Source organism: Nicotiana sylvestris, chromosome 3 (genome assembly GCF_000393655.2).
Source record: "Nicotiana sylvestris chromosome 3, ASM39365v2, whole genome shotgun sequence".
Classification (NCBI taxonomy): domain Eukaryota; kingdom Viridiplantae; phylum Streptophyta; class Magnoliopsida; order Solanales; family Solanaceae; genus Nicotiana; species Nicotiana sylvestris.
This window is the reverse complement of record NC_091059.1, coordinates 48957558-48982609: the sequence shown is the minus strand read 5'-3', so window position 1 is coordinate 48982609 and position 25052 is coordinate 48957558. Positions and strand designations below refer to the sequence as shown.

Genomic DNA, 25052 nt, shown 5'->3' with positions numbered 1-25052 from the left:
CAAGCTCGAGGCTCCGATAATTAACCTATCGGTTCGGTTATCACTTTATTCTTAACTCTCATTTCGTTTCTAAGTGTCACATACATAACATCAACTGCTTAACAACTAGCATAAAAATAGATCACGTATTTTTAAAGTCCCATAATCAAATTTAATTGTTATTACCATTTTCACGGTAAACAATAATAATATTTGGTGGGTGAGTTTTTAAGTAAAGTATTTGCATGTTAAATTATGCATTAAAACCATAGTTTATTTTGTCATAAAAGCCACAAACATACAAGATAAAATTTAGCTCAATGCGCGGTTTACACCTATTTTTCATCTTCTTCACTGTCAGGCACTACTGCAACCCTATTTTCTTTGTCTATTCTGTCACCATCATCGTCTATACAACCATCCATCCCAAGTGCATCGTAATTTAATCCCAATTGCCATACATTTCTCGTACTTTCTCATTATTATGAATAAGACCACTAGCTTGATTTCTGCAATGATATGACACTCCGAAATCTAATGCTTATGGTAAATATTTTGATAGACCCTTCCTCTCTTCAACCGTTAGGAAATCGGATAAAAATCATCTCGGTGCAACTTTTATTTTTTCTAATAAGGCCCAATAATCATCTTCGGTACCTTGCAAGTAGTTAATATCTTCATATGCATGATGGTAGGTGTCACGGGGGCAATTTTAGTCAGTCAAAACTCACACCCGTGCGGCGATCAAGTCGTACACTTGACTCAGCCTTTCCCAAATACTTAGCCAATTTTCGGCAAGTTTGGCCTTAAACGAAATTTAGACAGCAATTCAATAAAGAACACACACATATACGGGAAAATCCCAACCTTTGCATTAATGTGGAAAATATACAAAGGACCCTCACTTTGCTATGAACACAGTCCGCTCACAGCCCACTTTTGACAAAGAACACAAGTCGTTCTTGTCAACACTAAGATCTGCCCATGCCAAACCTTAGCCCCTTTTTGAAACAACTGAAACCCTCACGTTTCACTCTTGTTTCCCACTTAGAATTTCTCACGAAATTCCCCACATTCACTCCCTACTTTGCCTAAATCACAAAGGCCCTATTTATAGAATATAGGCAGCCCTTAGACTTGGCAGCACATGACACTTGTTGTCTACAGCTTTTGCCACTTGTCGGACTAAGACTAATTCTGCTCCTAACATGTAGTTGACATCCCCAACTACTTAGGACACATTATACACGAAATGGGGACATTATACAAGCATGATCAGATCATGGGACAAAGAGGTTATGACAAGGTAACCGCCAACTACTTTCCATGTGCATTGCATGTGCCATTCTTCACTTGGCCAGCTGATTCGTGCCCAAGGCTGGCATTGCGCCCAGCCTTGGCACATCTTGACATTGCTTCCGCGCCAATGCCTTGCCCGCATCCGCTGCCTGTGATTTTGCCGCACATGCCCGACGCCGCTGCCGCCCGCACACTGTCTTGGCCCAAATCTGCCTTGCTCATGTCAACCTTCATTTCCCTCGTGCCATTGCTTGTATTTTCCTTCACATAGCTTTGCCTTAGCTATTGAAAGCCTTTTCCATCATCCCGCATTTCCGTCTTGTCTTAGCTTAGCCCGAACTTAGCTGCCACAACCCAAAGTGCCATGCCCCTGACTTTGGCGCGCATGCCGTGCCATGCCGCCCTAACATTGCCCACACAGCTTTGTCAAGCCTTTGCCAAGCGCACCTTGCCTGTCCCAAGGTCTTGGCCCATACTTGCCTACAACAGCCCTCAATGACAATGTCTTGTCCGTCTTCCGCATGATCGTTTTGCCCGCACATAGGCCAATGACAAGGCCATCACGCCCAAATCCTTGCCACAGCCGTGCCACGCCCGATGACAAAAAGTCAGGCCCTAACAGTAGGCTAGTGTCTTTTCTACTTTTAGGATCTCTTTCATCAGATGCCAGATTAATTCTGGTTCATCTTTGAACTTAGAAGTTGGAAACATGCCGATAATGCATGTGGTACAACTAGGCTATGCTAGTGACATCAAACTTAATAGTCACACCTATTTAATTCTAGAAAAATCCATTCTAGGTTTTCAACGCGAATTCACACTCCATTTGGCTTTGTAGAGTATGCATCCCCTTAATGATATGCCCAATATTTTTTAGATCTGTATGTACAGATATAGGTTTATTATCTAAGGAACAAATAATATCATACCACTTATCACTCGACAAATCAGTATAACTACCAAGAAGGTTTTCTCAAGATACGGTCGATCTTATTCACTTTCTCACTAATTCCATGCGAATTTTTTGAGCTGCCTTCACCCTTTTATTTTTTCTTGTACCAAATGTCAATGTTTAGTTTCCTAGGCAATTGGGAAGATGATTGAGAATGAATTGCTAGATGTGCTCTGGGTTACATTTATGATGACCAAAGTTGCAATAATATTGTATGTTTAGCATATATATAGCATGCGATATGTAATGCGTAGGAAGATTTTCGTAGTTGCACCTGAAGATGTACAAATCAATGACATGCCTTGTCTTATCATACATAAAAAGTGACTATTATAATTATGATAGCCAAGATTGCTATAATATTCTACTTATAGCGCATATGCATGCGCTATGTAATGGATAGGAAGATTTATGTAGATGCCTTCAAAGATGTACAAATTAATGGCATATCTTATTTTGTCATACAGAAAAAAATGAATTACAATGCTGTACTATTTAGATTTTTTTAGGTACATCAGAAAATACACAAATCAAAGGCATGCCTTGTCTTGTATTGTCAAACTAAAAAGGCAATTATGTATTTATACTTTTATGATGCCGTGTCTAGTATAAACTATGTTCGAAGTAAGTACAATTTAGAAAATATATGTAGTATAAAGATTGTTTGTTCATATTCCAAATAAACATCACAATCTATTAGCTATGTCAGAGCGGAATCAGTTCTTTCAATTAAACAGAAAAACTTCGTTTTATCTTATAGGCATCTTCAGAGCAATGGGTAAGACTTATGAATTAGAAGAAGAGTTTGAATACTCGAATAACCCAAATGAGCATTACAATCAAGGTTATAATAATTAAATAATACAAGAGTACCGGCAATGGAGTATTAATAAGGCTACAAGACTACAACAAGAGCGGCAGGTATTTGGGCTTAAACAACAAGGATCCGTGTTATATCAATGCCAAGCAGTATAACTCAAAAATTTAATTTTGCCCTGAACCGTATTCGCAAAGAGAACAACCGTATGAAAATGCGCTGCATCAAAGATTGAATCAGTAATGATGATTAAGCCGGCACGTCTTATTGGGATTTTGATTGCAAAATGTCAGATGACAATACGTTTAACCTTATTTAATGCACGAATTTCATGTTATAGTGATGTTATGCGTTACATATTATCCATCTCTATTATTTTACACTATATAAAGATGGTTTCGCTCCTTAAAAATTTATAGACAAGAAAATTATCGACACCCATATCAAGAAAAAAAAATATTAATTGGTTAGTATTCTTTTAGAAGGACTAGCATGCTAGTGATGAACACAAGTCTAATTAAAGCAGCAACTCTACCGATTCCTCATGTGATAATACACAAATCGATTTAGGCACATAGCCTTACCTTCTGACTAAACGTGACAACGATTTTCTTTAACCAAAATATTCAGTCCTATGTGAGTTACTGTGGACTACGATGCGAGTGGACACATCGATTAAATCACGATGTCTTGTTCGACAATAAGAAAGCTCGTAGCTCCTATCCCAAAAAGATTCTCAACAACAATGTCTCAAATTGATCGAGAAATTATGCGAGGTTGCTGTAAAGAGGATTAGAAAAGAGAACAAATCGAATGCTATAATGATGTCAAGATCCTAAAACCGATCTGGGTGTGATGGCGCCTATCGTAAAACTAGGCCAGCCGACACAATTCCCAAATCAAGCCATTCTTCGATAAAAGTCATTTTTAAACCATTTATTAACAAGAAGTCTCATAATATAAGTCTAAATAACCACTGCGGAATAAATACACAGCCCGACATCGGGGTGTCAAAGTCACGAGCAACTACAAATCTATCTCAATACAATAAAGTCTAAACAAGACTGGAAGATTATACTAAATAAAGCTAGGGGAGATATGAGGGAAAAGGACAGGGTTGCGAACGCCATGCAGCTACATTGTCGACTCCGAAATCCTGCTGAATAGACAATCAATGCTCACTATCGCGACCCGCAACTCCTGGATCTGCACAAAAGGTGCAGGAAGTAATGTGAGTACACCAACTCAGTAAGTAACAAAAGTAAATAAAAGCTGAGCAGTAAGAAAATACATAATTTTACATCATAACACTACAACAAATATAGTACATTGCTCAAAACAGTACAGAAAACATTTATCTTATAAAACAGACTCAATTTTAGTAAAATCTTTCCATTTTAAAACATATTTCAATAGCTTCAGATGAGTGATGAAAACAATGAGAAAAAGGATAGAAACGTAAATAGCCCCTCGGGCAAAATGTGTACCATAAACTAGCCCCTCGGGCAAAATATCAACAGAACCAGCCCCTCAGGCTACCTTACAATCACTCGTAATCAGCCCCTCGGGCAATAACATGAAACAACAACAGCCCCTCGGGCAATATCACATCACTCACACTGGGTACCCGTGCTCACTGGGGGTGTTCAGATATCGGAGGGACTCCTACAGCCCAAGCGCTATAACAAACCATCTCATGGCATAATCAATCAGCCCCTCGGCCTCACATAACAACAAGCCACCTCGAGGCATAAATCAATAAGGCCCTCGGCCTCACAATATCATGAATCAGTAACAACCTGCTGCGGCGTGCAACCCAATCCCATAATATCCTCACAACACAGGACCTCGACCTCACTCAGTTAGAAACCTCTCAAGCCACTCGGGAAACAGTAAAACAGGAAACTCAGCCCAAAATATTATTTAAAGTGTCAAAACGGAGTAAATACGACTGAGTTAAGAAATCGGGAAAATACATCATGACTGAGTACAAATATTAAGTCAAAACAGTGAGGAATAGTAGTAAAAAGCTCCTAAGGGTCTAAACAGTTGGCACTAGTCCCAAATATGGCATTCAGCCCAAAATATAGTAATACTTTCCAAAACACAATGATATCAAATAATTTTCAATCAAATACGCAACTTAATAGTCGTATGGGACGTACCAAATCACAATCCCCAATGGTTCACGATCCCATGCTCATCATCTAATGTGTGCATCACCTCAAAGTAGGACAACGATGTGAAATCCGGAGTTTCATACCCTCAGGACAACATTTACAATCATTACTTACCTCAAACTAGTCCAAACTCTAGCCCACGATGCCCTTGCCTCTCGAATCGGCCTCCAAATGCTCCAAATCTAACCAAAATCAGTATATTATCATCAATATACGCTAAAGGAATAAAGCCCAAGCAAAAATAATAAAATTAACTCAATAATCCCGAAATTTCTCAAACCCGGCCCTCCGGGCCCCTATCTCGAAATCCGACCAAAGTTTCAAAATCTGACAATCCATTCAATTAAGAGACTATCCATACTAGTTTTACTCAATTCCAACTCCGAATCGGCTTTCAAATCCCAAATATTCATTTAATGAAGTTCCACAATTTTTTCCCAAATTTTCACCCTAAATTTCTACTCAAATGATGAATCAAACGTTATAATCTTGTATTTTAGCCAAAATTGAGTTAGAATCACTTTCCCCATGGTTTTCTTGAAAATCCCTCGAAAAGTCGCCAAAGCCCGAGCTCTCTAGGTCAAAATATAAAATAAAATCCCAAATCTCGTATTTATAGTGCACCTTTCGGATTCCCATCATTACTGACTGCAGAAAATCACCGCTGACCACAGAAAATCACCGCTGACCGCGGTAAATCACCGTTGACCGCGCTTTTAGTGGCTGCACAGACATACCTTAGTATTTTGTCCTTAACTTTCTCTACATATGTCCAAATTAATTTTTCTTTACTTTTATGGAAACTAGACACAAAGGGATACAACTTTCGTTTTTAAATCATCTCAGAATTCCTTGTAGATCAAAAGATATATGCTTCCGAAATCGGACCAACAAATCTGCAGATTCTTTCCCTGGAGCGTCTCATTGCCCCCCGCCTCAATGCTCCCTACTCCGCCTCAACAAAAATCCATCGCCCTCAATGGAAAAATCCCTTCCCCCATAGTGAAAATTAAACACCAGAACCATGCCTGACTTCCGAAAATGCCTAAACTCGCCCAAAACTCACCCGAGGCCATCCGGACCTCAACCAAACATGACAACACATTCCATAACATCATTCAAACTTAGTTGAGCCTTCGAATCACTCAAAACAACACCAAAACACTAAATCACCCTCGGATTCAAGCCTAAGGATTTACAAACTTCCAAATTCCGTAAACGATGCCAAAACCTATCAAAACTCATCCGAATGACCTGAAATTTTGCACACACGTCACAAATGACAAAACAGACCTACTCAAATTTTTGGAATTCCATTCCGACCCCAATATCAAGATTTCCACTGCCGATCAGAAAACGCAAAATTTTCAATTTCGCCAATTCAAGCCTAAATCTGCCACGGACCTCCAAATTGCATTCCGAACACGCTCCTAAGTCCAAAATCACCCAACGGAGCTAACCAAATCATAAAAATCCAAATCTAAGATCGAATACTAAAAAGTCAAGACTGAGTCAAACCTTTCAAATTTAAAGCTTCAAGCTGAGAATCATTCTTCCATATCTATTCCGATTAACCTGAAAACCAAAATCGACGATTTACATAGGTCATAATACATCTTACGGGGCTAGTCATGCCCGAGAAATGGCGAGCAAAGTGCAAATACTCAAAACGACCGGTCGGGTCGTTACATTCTCCCCCACTTAAACATACGTTCGTCCTCGAACGTGGTCAGAGTTGTTGCACAAGCCGACAAATCGCTGAATAACCTTACCATGTACATACCCGAGGGTGATCCCACATCACCCTATCCCATATAGGTTCGATAACACAACATAACTGAAATTTCACAATTCACTCTTGCCCATAACCTTAGAACCAATTTTTCCACTTCCGAAACTATCTATAAGATCAGAATCTCACATCTACACACTGAATAAGTCTGAACACGCTGCATCAAACCATAACCGCAATTCAAGATGAAAATCACATAATATACCAGACAACTCAAACACTCATAGCGATAACTTCTAATCACAGCAACTGCTCAAACAACCCAATTCCGGTAATAAATCTCTTATCAAACCAAAGCCTTATTCCAACACTTTCGTATACTACCAATGATGAATGAAACATGCAGAAAGTCATAACCATTCCTCAGATCAACCAGTCGTGGAGCTCCCTCTCATTCGGCAAGGACCATCATAAATTCTAAGCCGAATCCCGATATTATCCTTCCAAACATGCTGAAATTGAATCCGATAGTATTCATTCAAGATCCCAATGACCTCATCTGATCCAACATGACTACTCTAGTGACATGACACATCAATACAATCTAAATCCACAATCAGCACGACCCGCACACCAATAAGCAACAGTCCCAATGTACTCAAATCATGGAAAAATGACTCAAATAAGAGAGCTGTACCGCAAGCTCACCAGTACCACCACAACACATTACTGATAACCTATCACACATCGTAGAACCAGAACTCACGGATCTAACCCGAAGGATCATGCTTCCACATAACTTCGCTGCAATGCGCGACCCTATCCAAACACTGGTCCACATGAAACACCTCAAGTAGCTATGCTTAAAATCAACAACCACACGTAATTTGATGTCTAGTACCAAAAGCAAATAATCATAACTACGGCGAAGCAAATGACATAACACCACACAAACCCGAAAGGACATAACCAATATGCCATCCATCGAGCAATATCCAATACTCTTCTTGCTCGAATTCCACTGTGAGACCCCAATAGGACCATACCATATATGCCTATAACCAACAAATCATAATGCCTCGCAACACGGAAAGGTAACTCATAGATCACTCCAGAACGCAAATAAGCTCAACAACAATCGAATGACACATCCCTCAACAATAGCAGTTCGAGTCAACAAAGCCGACTTGATGCAGAACACACACCGTATTGGCCTACCAATGAACCCCTTATCAAGGAGTTCCTGAAGCTACTCCTTCAACTCCTTCAACTCCGCCAGTGCCGAACGATACGGTGGAATAGAAATGGGCTGAGTGCCTGGCACCAAATCAATACCGGAATTAATAACCCTATCCGGCGCGTGCTCGACAGGTCTGCAGGAAACATATCCAGAAAATCACTCACCACCAGATCTGAATCAATGGTAGGAGTCTCTACACTAACATCCCTCACGAAGGCCACATAAGAAAGACAATCCTTCCCAACCATCAACTGGGTCTTCAAAAATAGAATCACTCTACTGGGAACATAACCCAGCGAACCTCGTCACTTAATCCGTGGCATCCTCGGCATAGCCAACGTCGCCGTCTTAGCGCAACAGTCCAGAATAACACGACACGGAGACAACCGGTCCATACCCAATATCACATCAAAATCTAACATCCTAAGCAACTAAGGATCCACTCGGGTCTCCAAACCCCCGATAGTCACCACACAAGGCTGATACACGCAACCCATAACATAACCTGTTTATAAGAACTCCCAGTTTCCAAATCCATAGAGCACACGAATCACCATATCCGATTCCAACTCCACCGTCCGAATATATAACACACCTCTAATACCCAATCACGCCACGAGGGATATTCCTAAAATTCTTTTGTGCTACCAAGCAAACTCGAATATCAGCAGTCGATCAGACAAGAGAATGCCACAATACCAATGATGTATTATTAACTCTATCACATTGCCCTTTCTAAAATGTATGCTTTCTGCAAGCCACACCAATCAGAAAAATCATTTGCCTAATCATTTGAAAATGTCCATGCTGCATAAGAATTTGTGACCTTCTTTCCAGAACTGAACCATGACCTCACATGCAAATCTCAACCCTACACAACATACCACATATACCATGCCATCATATGATAAATATGAGAACTTCATAATCCATTCCGAGCCACAAGCAACTACATACTCAACTAGCTAAGAACTTTCCATTTGATCCCAATTCCCATCTAGAAGAAAATCACTATACATTACATGCTCCTCACACCAGTAGAAAATATACATCTCTAACCATGCTAGAAGCCATCAAGGACTCTTCGAATCCCATTTGCACAAAACCAAACAATCAGGACTGAATCCTTCTAACTCAACTAAGCTACGCATGTCACAAAAAAACCCAAGAGCATTGCCACGAGACACCTGTAGAAACTCATTACCTCATAAGCACCCAAAGAACTAATCATATCCCTTACCATGCTGATCCGACCTACTACTAAGCTGTCCTATTTATCCAAGTTCCTTCTGAATTACAATCAAATTGATACTTCTCCTTGCCGTAATACCGCAATCCTCAACCCAGATTCACCACACGAGACCCAAGCATAAAACCACACTTTCTAAGGCTCATAAGCCGCTGAATACTCTCTCAAATATCCCCAAAAACACCACATTCAAAATACTTACCCTGAAGAGACTTCCTGCGAATCTAAATCCATTACCTTTACATTCCTGATACTGATATGTAGAATCCATAATGATATAGAAATTCCACAAGTCTTGACACCCTCCAATTTAAACCTCAGTTTCTAGCCAAATACATATCCTTAAGATCCCCCAATTGTTACATATACATCTTGAATCCATTAGAACTATTCTCGAGAGCCATCCACTTTGCTTAAACCTCAATTAGACTGATCAAACGGACTGAACGACCTGTGCTCCATTAGCACTCCAACACCCCAGGAAGTAACCCCACCTTAATGTAACCAAATAAATTCCTGCTCCATGCACATTACATCCTTCACCAATAACAACTCAAGTCATTCCATGATTCTTATACACCCATAAAGCATAACACAACTCCTATCCAAAATTTCCTTTACTCGAGTCATCCTCGATCTCAATCCCTGTAAGCCACAACTGATTTGCCAGTATACCTCAAACTGAAACTAATATGACACTTAGCTACGCAATCAATTTATCAATAGCAGACTCCCCCACTTAGCTCATAGTCATATGTCAAAACACACAAAAACTCACAATGCCCATACTTTATTACTGTCATAATACCATTGTGAGATTGAACAAAATCCTTCATAAGCTCGTGCAACACAAACCATCTAGTACTTCAAATCATATGCAAATCTCGCATTCACCCTCGTAATAGTCAAGACAACTCTCATACGTGATCTAAACTCAATCTGCAACACATATAATTCACTAGTAAAGGAGGACTCGTTACAAAACAGCATAGGGATCACACGCCCTCAGGATACCCCCTAGGAGATAACCCACCTACTTTGTCTCAAACTAACATCTCTTTATACCCTTCCACCATCATAAATATTATGCAATCACTTAATATTCCTGAGTCTGAACTCATATCACGACATGAAATCTATTTCATTCCCCAACTAAACAACATGAAAAAATCCTTCAACACACCTATATATCGGGGCTATACATCAAATCAAGATGGAAATCAAGCACCAAATAGTTCTTTCTACCCTCAAGTAGACCCTCCTCGTCATATCCAAATTTTACGAACACATCTCGCAGTTATATCATACTCATCACGTAGCCATCCAACCATCACTTCCACTAATAGGGACACTACCGAACATATAAATCCAAAAACACGTGCTCACACAATCAACACCTCAGTGCTCAAGCTATAAGCAAAGCCCGACCCCAAGCCCTCAAGACTGGCCCAACATTAACACACAAAAATAACATCTCGCCTCTCGTTTAGGGAATCATAAGCCGTTGATGCACAACTGAGACCGAGTGCTCATACACGCATACGAACGCGTGGAAAAAATTTCAAGAGTTACATTTCAAGCTGAATCAATATCGCACGATAAGAATTCAAGAATGTGGAATTTCCTAAAGGTTCTGCAGCTTCTCGAAGATAAGTACAGACGTCTCCATACCGATCCACGAGACTCTACTAAACCTGCTCATGTCTCGTGAGACCTATGTAAACTAGGCTCTGATACCAACTTGTCACGACCCTAAAATTGACCCGGTCAAGATGGCGCCTATCGTGAAACTAGGCCAGCCGACACAATTCCCAAATCAAGCCATTATTCTATACAGTCATTTTTAAACTATTAATTAATAATAAGTCTCATAATATAAGCCTAAATAACCAGTGTGGAATAAATAAACAACCCGAAATGGGGGTGTCACAAGTCACGAGCAACTACAACTCTGTCTCAATACAATAAAGTCTAAACAAGACTAGAAGATTATGCTAAAACAAGCTAGGGGAGATATGAGGGAGAAGGACAGAGCTGCGAATGCCATGCAGCTACCTTGTCGACTCCGAAATCCTAGTGAATGGACAATCAATGCTCACTATCGCGAACCACAACTCCTGGATTTGCACACAAGGTGCAGTAAGTAATGTGAGTACGCCAACTCAGTAAGTAATAAAAGTAAATGAAAGCTGAGTAGTAAGAAAAAAACATAATTTCACATCATAACACTACAACAAATACCGTACATTGCTCAGAAAATATTTATCTCGTAAAACAGACTCAGTTTCAGTAAAACCTTTCCATTTTAAAACATCTTTCAATATCTTCAGATGAGTGATGAAAATAGTGAGAAAAAGGATAGAAGCGTAAACAGCACCTCGGGCAAACGTGTACCGTAAACCGGCCCCTCAGGCAAAATTTCAACAAAACCAATCCCTCGGGCTACCTCATAATCACTCATAATCAGCCCCTCGAGTAACAACATGAAACAACAATAGCCCCTCAGGGAATATCACATCACTCACACTGAGTACCCGCGCTCACTAGGGGTGTTCCAACTCCGGAGGGGCTCCTACAGCCCAAGCGCTACAATAAGCCATCTCGTGGCATAATCAATCAGGCCCTCGGACTCACATAACAACAAGCCACCTCGTGGCATAAATCAATCAGGCCCTTGGCCTCACAATATCAAGAATCAGTAACAACCTGCTGCGGCGTGTAATCCGATCCCATAATATCCTCACAACACAGGCCCTCGGCCTCACTCAATTAGAAACCTCTCAAGTCACTCGGGCAACAATAAAACAGGAAACTCAGCCCAAAATATCATTTAAAGTGTCGAAACGGAGTAAATACGGTTGAGTTATAAAATCAGTAAAATACAGCATGACTGAGTACAAATATTAAGTCAAAACAGTAAGGAATAGTAGTAAAAAGCCCCTAAGGTTCCAAACAGTTGGTACTAGGCCCAAATATGACATTTAGCCCAAAACATAGTAATACTTTCCAAAATACAATGATATCAAACAGTTTTCAATCAAATACGCGACTTAATAGTCGTACGGGACGGACCAAGTCACAATCCCCAATGGTACACGATCCCATGCTCGTCATCTAACGTGTGTGTCACCTCAAAGTAGCACAACGATGTAAAATCCGGGGTTTCATACCCTCAGGACAACATTTACAATTATTATTTACCTCAAACCGGTCCAAACTCTATCCCGCGATGCCCTTGCCTCTCGAATCAGCTTCAAAATGCTCCAAATCTAACAAAAATCAATATATTATCATCAATATATGCTAAAGGAATAAAGTCCAAGAAAAAACAATCAAATTAACTCAAGAATCCCGAAATTGCTCAAACCCGGTTCCCCGAGCCCATGTCTCGGAATCCGACTAAAGTCTCAAAATCTGACAACCCATTCAATTACGAGACTATCAAGACTAGTTTCACTCAATTCTAAATCCGAATTGGATTTCAAATCCCAAATATTCATTTTATGAAGTTCCACAATTTTCCTCAAAATTTCACCCCAAATCTCTACTCAGATAATGAATCCAACGTTATAATATTATATTTTTGCCAAAATTGAGTTAGAATCACTTCCCCCGATGGTTTTCTTGAAACTCCCTCGAAAAATTACCAAAGCCCGAGCTTTCTTGGTCAAAATATGAAATAAAACCCCAAATATCGTATTTATAGTGCACCTGTCAGATTCCCATCACCGCTGACCGCGAAAAATCAACGCTGACCGCGGAAAATCACCGCTGACCGCGCTTCTGGTGGCTACATAGACAGGCCTTAGTATTTTGTCCATAACGTTCTTTATAGATGTCCAAATTATGATTTCTCTATCTTTCTAGAAACTAGACACGAAGGTCTACAATCTATGTTTTTAAATCATCTCAAAATTTCTTGTAGATCAAAAGATATAGGCTTCCGAATTTGGACCAACGAACCTGCATATTCTTTCCCTGGAGTGCCTCAACGCCCAATTTTCTGCCTCAGCACTCCGTACTCCGCCTCAGCGAAAATCCATCGCCCTCAGTGGAAAAATCCCTTCTCCCACAACGAAAATTAAACACCAAAACCATGCCTGAGTTCTGAAAATGCCCGAACTCGCCCAAAACTCACCCTTAACACATCCGAGGCCTTCGTGACCTCAACCAAACATGCCAACACATCCCATAACATCATTCAAACTTAATCGAGCCTTCGAATCACTCAAAACAACATCAAAATACTAAATCACCCTCGAATTCAAGCCTAGGTATTTCCAAACTTCCGAATTCCGCAAACAATGCCAAAACCATTCAAAACTCATCCGAATGACCTAAAATTTTGCACACACGTCACAAATGACACAACAGACCTATTCAAATTTTCGGAATTCCATTCCGACCCCGATATCAAAATTTTCACTACCGACCGAAAAATGCCAAATTTCCAATTTCGCCAATTCAAGCCTAAATCTGCCACAAACCTCCAAATTGCATTCCGAACACGCTCTTAAGTCCAAAATCACTCAACAGAGCTAACCAAATCATAAAAATTCAAATCCGAGATCGAATACTATAAAGTCAAGACTGGGTCAAACATTTCAAATTTAAAGCTTCAAGCTGAGAATCATTCTTCCATATCTATTCTGATTAATCTGAAAACCAAAACAGACGATTTACATAAGTCATAATACATCTTATGGGGCTAGTCATGTCCGAAAACTGGCGAGCAAAGTGCAAATACTCAAAACTACCGGTCGGGTCATTACAAATGACGCGTTAGGTTCTACATTCTCAAGTTAGTTAAGGAACAAGCGGCATCAACTAGTAGGAAATTAACATTAACTGAAAGAAAAAATATCCTATAAATGATGATTATCTATCCAATGATGATATTGAGTTCTTCTACCCTACAAATTAGTGGAAGTTTTATGATTTTAAAGTATATGATGCTTTAGTTGAATATGGAAGGTAATAATAATATTTATAATATTATTGCATAACATAAATTTGGATAACATGCCATGCTTCTTTATAAAAATAAACCGATCAACAAAATACATGCTAAACAATAAAACATACAATTTGTTTGTTCCAATAACTGCTAATACGACAATAATACACAATACATACACACAACACATATACATTTACTAAAAATGCAACATTTTAAAAAAAAAGGAAACAACATCAATAAGCCACATATTAACTCTAGACAATCCCTATACTTTTCATGAACCATCATTTTATAACAATATCAATATCAATCTGCTCATAATGGTCCAATGTGACATAATCATATCAATTCGTATCCGTATCTTCATCTCTAGGATGTATGCATATGTTCAAGAAATAACTAATAAAATATACAAGGATATAAAAAAAGATATGGATAAGTAATCATGACATAAAGTATGATTGCAACCAAAATAAGTATTATCAACATTTCAAGAATATCCCATCATACCCAAATAAGATGTCATAATTTAAAAAAATAATTTCTAGCATAAATAAATAGGCTCACGTAGTCATACAATCAAATAAAATATAAGTCAAGAAGAACAAATAACCAAACAAGGCAAAAAGAAGCCTAAAACTACCTCCAAACATGGTATAGCCTTAGTGTATGTATATATACTCGTCATCTCGCTTATATGTCGCCCCAAATCACGTCGCATGTAGAACATAAGTCTAATTTGTTGAAAATTCTCTCTTAGCAAGGTTAAACAAGAAATTTACCTTCTTCCAGAATCGCTTCAACCTTCAAATACCATTTTTTTTGAAATTCTTCTCCAAGTAATCTAAATCTAACCAAACAATACTTAAGAGGTCAAATAAAGTCATAAAAACCAATTTCAAACAATAAAGCTTTAAACTTTGATTGAATCTCAAAGGCCAATAAAAAGTTAATCCAGAGCCACATGGTCAAAATCGAGTCTATGGTCAAACACCGTTGACTCATAATCTCACAAGTCCAAATATGTGTTTATTTTCCAAATTCGAGTCCAAATCGGTGTTCAAAACCTAAAAATACATCCTTTTTAAGTTGTAGACAAAACCCCCAAATTTTTCTCCTAAATTACCTGTTTTAGGTATAGAAATTCATGGGGAATCAAGATATAAAATTAAACTTAAATAAGAATTACTTATCCTCTAGCTTAGAGTGAAAATCTCCTAAAAATAGCCTCCTCATGAAGTCACAGGTCTCAAAAATAGTGAAAATGAGCTACATTCTGAAATTTGGACATTAAATACCCCAGCCAGTGATTTAAACATCACAATCGCAGCACAACCCATGCGATCATGAAGTACACCCAGATGACCCTATGCGATCACGATTGTACTCCACATGATCGTGAAACACAACTCACCTCCTCCCGACCAAACTTCCTAGGTGATCGTACACTAGGCAACTGCGAACCTTCCTACATGATCACGATACACATCCCTAGCATAAAAAACAACAATCCAACTCATTTTGAAATGCTCCAAAATCACCATGAAACTCATCCGAAGGCTCAAAACACCACAAATAACATCAAAACTAAGAATCAAGAATCAAACCAAAAATATCAAACCTTTCTAAGTTCAAAATTATAACTTTTGATTAGAAACACCGAATTAACCCTCAGGCCACCCAAGACCCAAATCGAACATAGGTACAAGTCTAAAATTATCATATGAAGCTATTGGAATCTTCAAAATACCAATCGAGAATCATTTACCCATAATGTTGACTTTGGTCAACTCTTCCAATATAAACATTAACTTAGGAACTAAGTGTTGTAAATTACCCCGAACCTCTCAATAACCAAATCACCATCCCCACAAGTCATAAATTATCAAAATAATCTATGAGAAGTCTCAAATAGGAGAATGAATTTCTAAAATACAAAATGACCAGTCAGATCATTACATTCTTCACCTCTTAAAGAAATGTTCGTCCTTGAACTTGCTTACAAATATACTCGAATTGATGAAAAGATATAGATATCCGCTCCTCATATCTAACTCAGTCTCCCAAGTAGCCTCATCCTAGGTTGTCCTTTCCAAAGCACCTTCACCGAAACAATCTCATTTGACCTCAAATTCTGAACCTTCTTGTCCAAAATAGCAATCAACTCTTCATAGGACAAATTCTCATCTTGATGCACTATGATGAAGTCCAAAAATGCAACTTATCTTCATTATACCTCGAAATCATGTAAACATAAAATACCAGATGAACCCCCGATAAGCTAGGAGGCAAAGCAAGCCTATAAGTAACCTCATCAACACTCTCCAACACCTCAAATGGACCAATAACCTTGTGATAAACTTGCCCTTTTTTCCAAACCTCATAAGATCCTTCATGGGTGAAACTTTTAGAAGTACTTTCTCACGTTCCATATATGCCATATTTCAAACCTTCTTGTCTCCATTCTGCCTGCTTTGAGTTGTCCGAAGTAGTTCCTGAATCAACTTCACATTTTCCAAAACATCACAAACCAAATCCATACCCAACAACCTAACCTCACCTACATCAAACCAACCAACAAGAGAATGACAGTGTCTACTATAAAATGCCTCATACCTAGCCATCTAAATGCTGGACTGATAATTGTTATCATAAGAAAATTCATTCAATGGTAAGAAATGATCCCAATGATCTCCAAAGTCAATCACATAAACTCGCAAAGTATCTTTAAGAATCTGAATAGTCCGCTCATATTGACCATATGTTTACGAGTGAAATATTGTGTTAAGCTCCACCCATGTACCCAACTCCCACCGTACTTCTCTCCAAAAGTAAGATGTGAACTGAGTGCCACGGTCTAAAATGATGAAAATAGGCAATCTATGCAAATGAACTACCTCTCATGGATGTAAATCTGAGTTAACCTCTCCGAAGTATAAGTAGTCTAATTGGTATGAAGTGCGCGGACTTGGTCAGCCTATCCACAATAATCCAAATAATATCAAACTTCCTCAAGATATATGATAATCCCACCATAAAGTCTATAGTTACATGCTCCTAGTTCCACTCTGGTATAACCATCTTATGAGTCAAACCACCTGGTTTATGATGTTCATACTTAACTTGTTGGCAATTCAAACACAATGAAACATGACCAACAATGTCCTTCTTCATCCTCTGCCACCAATAGTATTGCTTCAAATCACAATATATCTTTGTAGGACATGGATGAATAGAATACAACAAACTGTGAGCCTTTAGAAGTATTAACTCCTGCAAGCCATAAATATTAAGAACACAAAGCTGACCCCGATGTTGCATAATACCATCATCTCCAATAACCACCATCTTAACACCACCCCACTGCACAATAAACTTAAGCATTAACAAATAGGGATCATCATACTGGCGAGCCTTAATGCACTCAAAAAAATGACTGCGCTACAACACAAGCAATAACTCTACTAGGCTCGAAAATATCTAATCTCATAAATCTATTAGCCAAGGTCTGAACATCCATAACCAAAGGCCTCTCATCAGCTAGAATGAACGCCAAACTACCCATACTCTCCTCCTTTCTACTTAAGGCATTCACTACCATATTCACCTTATCTGGATGATACATAATAGAGATATCATAATCCTTAAGCATATCAAACCAACTGCGTTGCCTCAAATTCAAATCCTTCTGCTTGAGTAAGTGCTGAAAACTGTGATAATAAGTATAAACCTCACATGACACAACATACAAGTAATGCCTTGAAATCTTTAGCACATGCATAATAGTCGCTAACTCTAAATCATGAATTGAATAATTCTTCTCACGAGGCTTTAACTATCATGACACATAAGCAATCATCCTACCATTCTGCATCAACATCATACCAAGAACAACACGTCAAACATAACAATAAACATTGTATAGCTCTGAACTTGTGGGCAACACCAACACTGGGGCTATAGTCAAAGCAACCTTGAGCTTCGATATCCCTATTCACATTCATCGGACCATCTAAAAGGAATACCCTTATGAGTTAACTTAGTAAATGGAGCTACAACGGATGAAAATCCCTCTACAAAATGACGATAGTAGCTTGCCAAACCCAAGAAACTCCTGATCTCTATAGGTATAGTAGGTCTAGACCAATTCTAAAGACTGCCTCAATCTTCTTGGGATCAACCTTATACAATCACCAGACACTACGCGACCTAAAAATGCAACTAAGTCCAACCAAAACTCACACTTAGAACACTTGACATAAAGTTGCTTCTTCTTCAGTGTTTGAAGCACAATCCTCAAATGCTGCTCATGATCCTACTTACTATGAGAGTAAACCAAGATGTCATTTAGAACACAATCATAAAAGATTCCAAATAAGGCTTGAACACCAGGTTCATCAAATCTATGAATGTTGCTGGAGCATTAGTGTCATGACCCAAAACCACCATCTGGTCGTGGGGGCACCTAACTCACTTGCTAGGAAAGCCACGTATAACAATAGCGGAACAAGATATCAAAATTATGGAAATAGAGCAAGTCTAAATCCAAATATCATAAATTAACTACGTCAACAAATAAAATCCCCTTAACTAGTTATACAAAGTCATGAGATTTACAATAGAGATACAATTCTGAAAATAAGAAATATAAATACTGTCTAAATAATGACAACAATAACTAAAATGGAAAGTGACGTCAAGGATTGCGATCAAAATGCAGCTCTACCTCGTCTCACATTAGCTCAATATCAATCACAACAACTCGCAGTTGGGTCTAACATTTGGATTTGCACAATTAAGTGCAGAGTTTAATATGAGTACAACCGACCCCATATACTCAACAAGTATTATAAAATACCTCAGTGAGGTAATAGTGGCAAGAATTTACCAATGATACTCGCTAGCAAATTGCTCAGTTCATAAATTGTACAAATACACAACAATGATACGAGACTAAGTGTAATACTGAGATATAACGAAATCAGAGCACATAGAGAAGATGTGCTAGGTTCTATAATCATTAACAACTCAACACATAGATAAGATATGCATTAATAATTAAATCAGTATGCAGAAGTTAACATATAGAGAAGATATGCATTAATAATTAAATCAGTATGCACAAGTTAACATATAGAGAAGATATGTATCATGCCTTCACCTTCTAGTCAAATAGCATATAGAGAAGGTATGCATAAAGAGGCATGATACATTCCAAACAGTAGGGCATATATAGAAGATATGCAATAAAATATGTATACACCCAAAGTAATTGCAAATAGAGAAAAGATGCAAAAATCCAAACACTGATAACTTTTTCTCGTACTGCGTGTATGTCATCAAGAGAAAATAATGAGAAGACGACCCCAAGGGGATGGATCCTTATCCACACATTGCATAGACAACTCACGTGCCATAACATAGCAACTGCACAGACCTCTCATGTGCTTATCATAGCTCAAACCCGTATGAACCACTCACATGTTACCAACCAGTTCATATTTCACAGAAAGCATGTACAAATATACGTGTATACAAATAATGAACATAAAATTACGTGCTCGTGGACTGATAAAAGTGACATGCTAAGGTGTAGGCATGTGCGAGGTGTACTACCATAGCTCAGATTAGGTTAATACGCCACAAAATAGCTATTATTATGTTTGAATAGGATATTAGACTACATATATTCTTTAACATGATTCAAGTAGCTCACAAAGGGTTAAAAACATAAGAAGCATGATAGCAAGAAGCTTAACATTCAATTCAAGGCATATATTAGCCTAGGCACTACCCGTACATGGATAAAAACCCGGTGCATGCACACACGCTCATACCCCGCATGTATATCACCTTGGCACGTGGCCATCATCAATATTTCAAGAAAGCATGCCTCAAATCAGGCTAGGCAAGATACTTACCTCAAACAAGCCAAATCTATATTCTAGACATCAAATGCTATGCACAGAATAACACAAACCTCACACACATATGACACAGAACTCACTCAAGATTAGATTATCAAGACACTCTAGTCAAAGCAGTTAAGCAAAGTTATGATCATACAATTTAAGGTACTTAACAAGAGTCAAACATTGAGCCTAAGCATCACAACTAAATCACTCACCATTCTCAAGGCATAATAAAGTCAAGAGATATTGCTTCCAATTCAATCATAGCACAAGGTTTCCTATTTCTAACAAAAAACAAAAACTAACAACACCGGTTCCAACAAAATCCTGGGAAAAGAATCGTTACACAAAGAGAAACCAAGGGGGATTATTACACTACCTACAAAAGAAAATCTTTTTTTTGTCTTTTCTTTTCGACTTTAATCCATCAAGAAACCTATCGATGATATCCGTCATCGGGAAAAGTCGAAAATTTTAATTTTTTTTTATGTTTTTTCAAAAAAAGTTCTATCTCTAACTACTCAAACTAATAAAATTAAAACTAAAACTAATATACATAAAACATACAAATATCCCCTACCCCGCACTTTAAGTTGTGGCATGTTCGCCCGACACACAATTAAAAAGCATTAGATAAAGGAAACTTCCATGAATATCTAGTCGAGGTCTAAGTCGAAGTCAGGCTCCATTCCTCGGGCCCGAAATCGTGCACACATCCATGCAGACAACTTCTTCTCAGCTTTCTTGGGGTACACCCCCACACTTATCTTTCTCACTCACTGGAGCCTTCTATTTTGACTCCTTCACTTTCCATTCAACGTTTGTAGCTGACTTCTCCTTCTTCACCCCCGTTGCTAGATTCATCTGAAAAGTCACATTCTCCTCCCCCACTCTAAGCCTGAGTTTTCTCTCGTGTATATCTAATATCGCTCTACCCTTTGTTAAGAATGGTCTTACTAGGATGAGTGAGACCTCCTTGTTCTCCTCCATCTGCACCACTATAAAATCTACAGGAAATACGAACTTATCCACCCGAACTAACACATCTTCCACTATCCCCTCGGGTGTTATAGTCGTTTGGTCTACCAACTGCAAAGATATTGGCAACTACCTTATCTCTCCAATTTCCTTCTCTAGCTTCCTGTAAATAGATAAAGGCATTAAGTTAATTGAGGTACCAGAATCACATAAAGACTTATCAAAATTTATAGTTCCTAGTAAACAATGTATAGTAAAACTCCCCGGATCCCCATACTTTTATGAGAGTTTGTTTTGCAATATTGCACTGCAATGCTATGTGATCTTGACCATTGAGGTCTCTTCTATCTTCCTCTTCTTTGTAAGGATCTCCTTCAAGAACTTGGAATAAGATGACATTTGTGAGAGCACTTCTGTGAATGGTAAGTTTATGTTAACCTATTTAATCATATCCAAAAATCTCTCAAACTGCTTGTCCATCTTTTATCTATATAGCTTTTGGGGAAAAGGTTGAGCAAGCATATGCTTGCTCTCATTCGATTGCTCCCCTCTTGATGTTTACTCCTTCTTCTTTTTGTCAGTTCCTTTCTTGCCATTCTTCTTCTTATCAACTTCAATTTTCAGCCGCTCCCCACTTTCTTTTTCAGGTATCACCTCTTTTTGGATTGGAGTGGGATCTTTCAACACTTGCCCGCTTCTCAAGGTCACAACATTTACCATTTTTTAGGATTTCTCTCAGTATCAACAGGGAGAGTTCCTGGGACCCTCTCAGGTAATATTGTTCCAATTTGTCTCACTTGCTTCTCTAGATTTCGAATTGCTGACCCATGAGTATCCAACCTCTCACCTGTCTTGACAATGAAGGCCTTCATTAGATATTCTAGACTAGGCTGATTGGATTGTTGAGGCTAAAATTGCAGCCTCGACTGATTCACAAAACCTAGAGCTCCTTGTCCTTGAAATATACGGTTGTTTTGTCGCCATGCATTTGCGGTACCCCCAGGTGAACTCCATGAAAAACCGGGGTATTTCTGGCCCATTGCATTAAAGTTATAGTTTCCCCACAGCATTCATTTCCTCAACTATGGCTTGAAACTCATGAGTAGGGTGTCTTCTTCCACATATATCACATGATGCATGAGGCTCACTTTGAATTGTAGCCAAGCTCAGCTTCTTTATTTCCTTAGCAATTGCATCAAGTTGGACCTTCGCAGATGTATTAGAATCAAATTGGTGAGCACCAGTTGATCTTCTTCTTTCAGTACTCTTAGTGGGCCACTAATTTGTATCTTCAGATAACTCATCTAGAATTATGACTATCTCCTCTAGAGTCTTTTTCATCAACGGGCCTCCAGCTGCATTACTCAATATTCTATGTGAGGCCTGTGTCAATCCATCCCAAAAGTCCTGGAGTTGCATCCAGAGTTCAATTCCACTATGTTGACACTTCCTGACAATCTCCTTAAACCTCTCCCAAGCTTCAAAAATAGTTTCAGTCTCTTTCTGGCAGAAGTTATGGATTTCTCTCCTGAACTTACCCGTCTTAACTGATGAGAAATATTTATCAAGAAATTTTTTGTTCATCTCATCCCTTGTTCTAATTGATCCATTAGGCAAGCTTCGAATCCACTGCTTTGCATCATCTTTGAGTGTGAAGGGGAATGCCCTTAAGTAACCGCATCTTGTGACACACCATTGTATTGAATGGTGTTCATAATCTCCTCGAAGTCCATTAGATGGTTGTTTGGATCTTCATTTGGCTTTCCTCTGAAGACACCAATTCTGAAGGGCTTGAAGCAACCCGTGCTTCAACTCGAATTTGTTTGCTACAATTGGGGATGGTCTCACTTGATGATAATCTCCAAGTGGTGTCCCTAGATCGGGAGGTATATTTCCGAACTAGTCTGGAACGAATGGTTGATTCTGAGAAATTCTCCGAGCTCTATCCTCTTCATAGATAATCTGTGCATCCCTAATAGCTGCTTTCTCAGCATCCCGTGCAACTTTTTCTCTTTGCTGGGCTGCTTCTTTTGCAGCCAAATCTACATTATCATAATCTTCTTCCATAGTTTCTTTGGGTTAGGACTGCCCAACCTTCTCTAAAGTCTCAGTGAGATTTGTTTCCTTCATTAACTCTCACAGTTGTTCTTCGATCTCTGGTTCGTATGGTAGCTTTTCTTTCCCAGAAGATTGAGTCATGTACCACTCTTACTTGTAACCTACAGACAATCCAAGAACACCATCCGTAAAAAGAGAAAAATAAAATAACAAAAAAAAATTCCTGAATTAGCACTACAAACTATTTCAAACACTATTGATTGCCAATCCCCGACAATGGTGCCAAAACTTGAAGGGCACAAAACACACACTTAAATATGCTCGCTAGTCGAATATAGTATAACATAATATCGTATCCATAGGTACTGGAGTTAAACAATATTGTATATGGTACAATTGGAGGGTCTAATTTTCCATCATTATGATTTCTCGTAAGCATATGTCACAAGGTTCGAGGCTAGGGTCGAGGTTCATCCTCGAGGGCTGTTGATGCTCGACCTCGGGGCGATGCGGACCAATGACTATGATGGAAAAGTGGGGAGTTCCCAAGGCACACAACTAGGGCTGACATTGTCTAGTGAGCTAAGTTCAGACCTGAATCATGGCGTCAACTAGATGTCCCATCCCCATATCTTTGTAATAAATGCACTTGTACTATGTTGGGATTCCCCCTCACATATAAGGGGGACCCTTGGCATTTTGTAAATATCTGTTTCTCCATACTAAATACACAAGAACATTCTCTTTGCTCTCTAACACATTCTCTTGATTTCTTTATTCCATTTATTGCTTACATTCATTGTTCATTATTTATTGCTTATTATTGGCCATAAAGAGCCGTTGTTGAATTTATCCTAACTGTTAATCGCCCATCGATTAACCCTGATAGCTCCCAGCCGAGCATCAGAATCGACCCCGAGGCCCCCGAATCGACAAGCTCGAGGCCCCGATTGTTAACTTTTCGGTCTGGTTATCACCTTGCTCTCAAGCTCTTATCTCGTTTCTAAGTCTTTCACATCGCATCAACTACCTTACAACTAGCATAAAAATAGATCACGTATTTTTAGAACCACTAAATCAAATTTAGTTGTTATTACCATTTTCACGGTAAACAGTTTGGCGCCCACCATGGGGCTAGAAATAATAGTGATTTTTCTTGCAGGTTTTACTACACAACGCAAGTTATCTTTCACACTTTTCTTGTCCAAGATCTTTGATTTCAGGTCAAAATGCCTAAACCGATAAGTGTGCCTGAAAACAACAGCCTCAAAAACTATGGGGAAGGGCGGTACGGTTATTTTAGGTATGGGTGTGCCACCATGAAACCCTAAGAACACACTAGAGCCGATTCCCAATGGTACGACCTCGTGCAACGCCGAAGGCATTAACGCCGGTCCTCACATTAACTAGGAAGCGCGCCGAGAAATTCAGCGGGAAACTCGAAAACATCCAACCTGGGCAAAAAGAGAGATTCCTCGGCATGACGTTCATATGATTATCGGGGTGAACGACATTCCCCAAGGACCCGTGATCAAATAGATAAAAATATCCGCTGCAATAGAGGGGCCGATCCGAGACCGCATGACCGAAGACATCCTCGCATTCAGCGATGGGGATCTCGAGACCTTGGAAGAATCACACAATGACGTGCTGGTAATCTTATTTCTTTTAAGAAACATTCAAATTAAACGTGTGC

At 39.0% G+C, this 25052-nt stretch overlaps 1 non-coding gene across 1 annotated transcript; it reads left to right on the top strand.

The window, feature by feature from the left end:
* Nucleotides 1-22727: 22727 nt before the first annotated feature.
* LOC138888895 (small nucleolar RNA R71) lies at nucleotides 22728-22834 on the top strand. The gene has a single exon (XR_011406462.1). It is a non-coding gene; the product is annotated as a small nucleolar RNA R71 (small nucleolar RNA).
* The last annotated feature ends 2218 nt before the right edge of the window (nucleotides 22835-25052 follow it).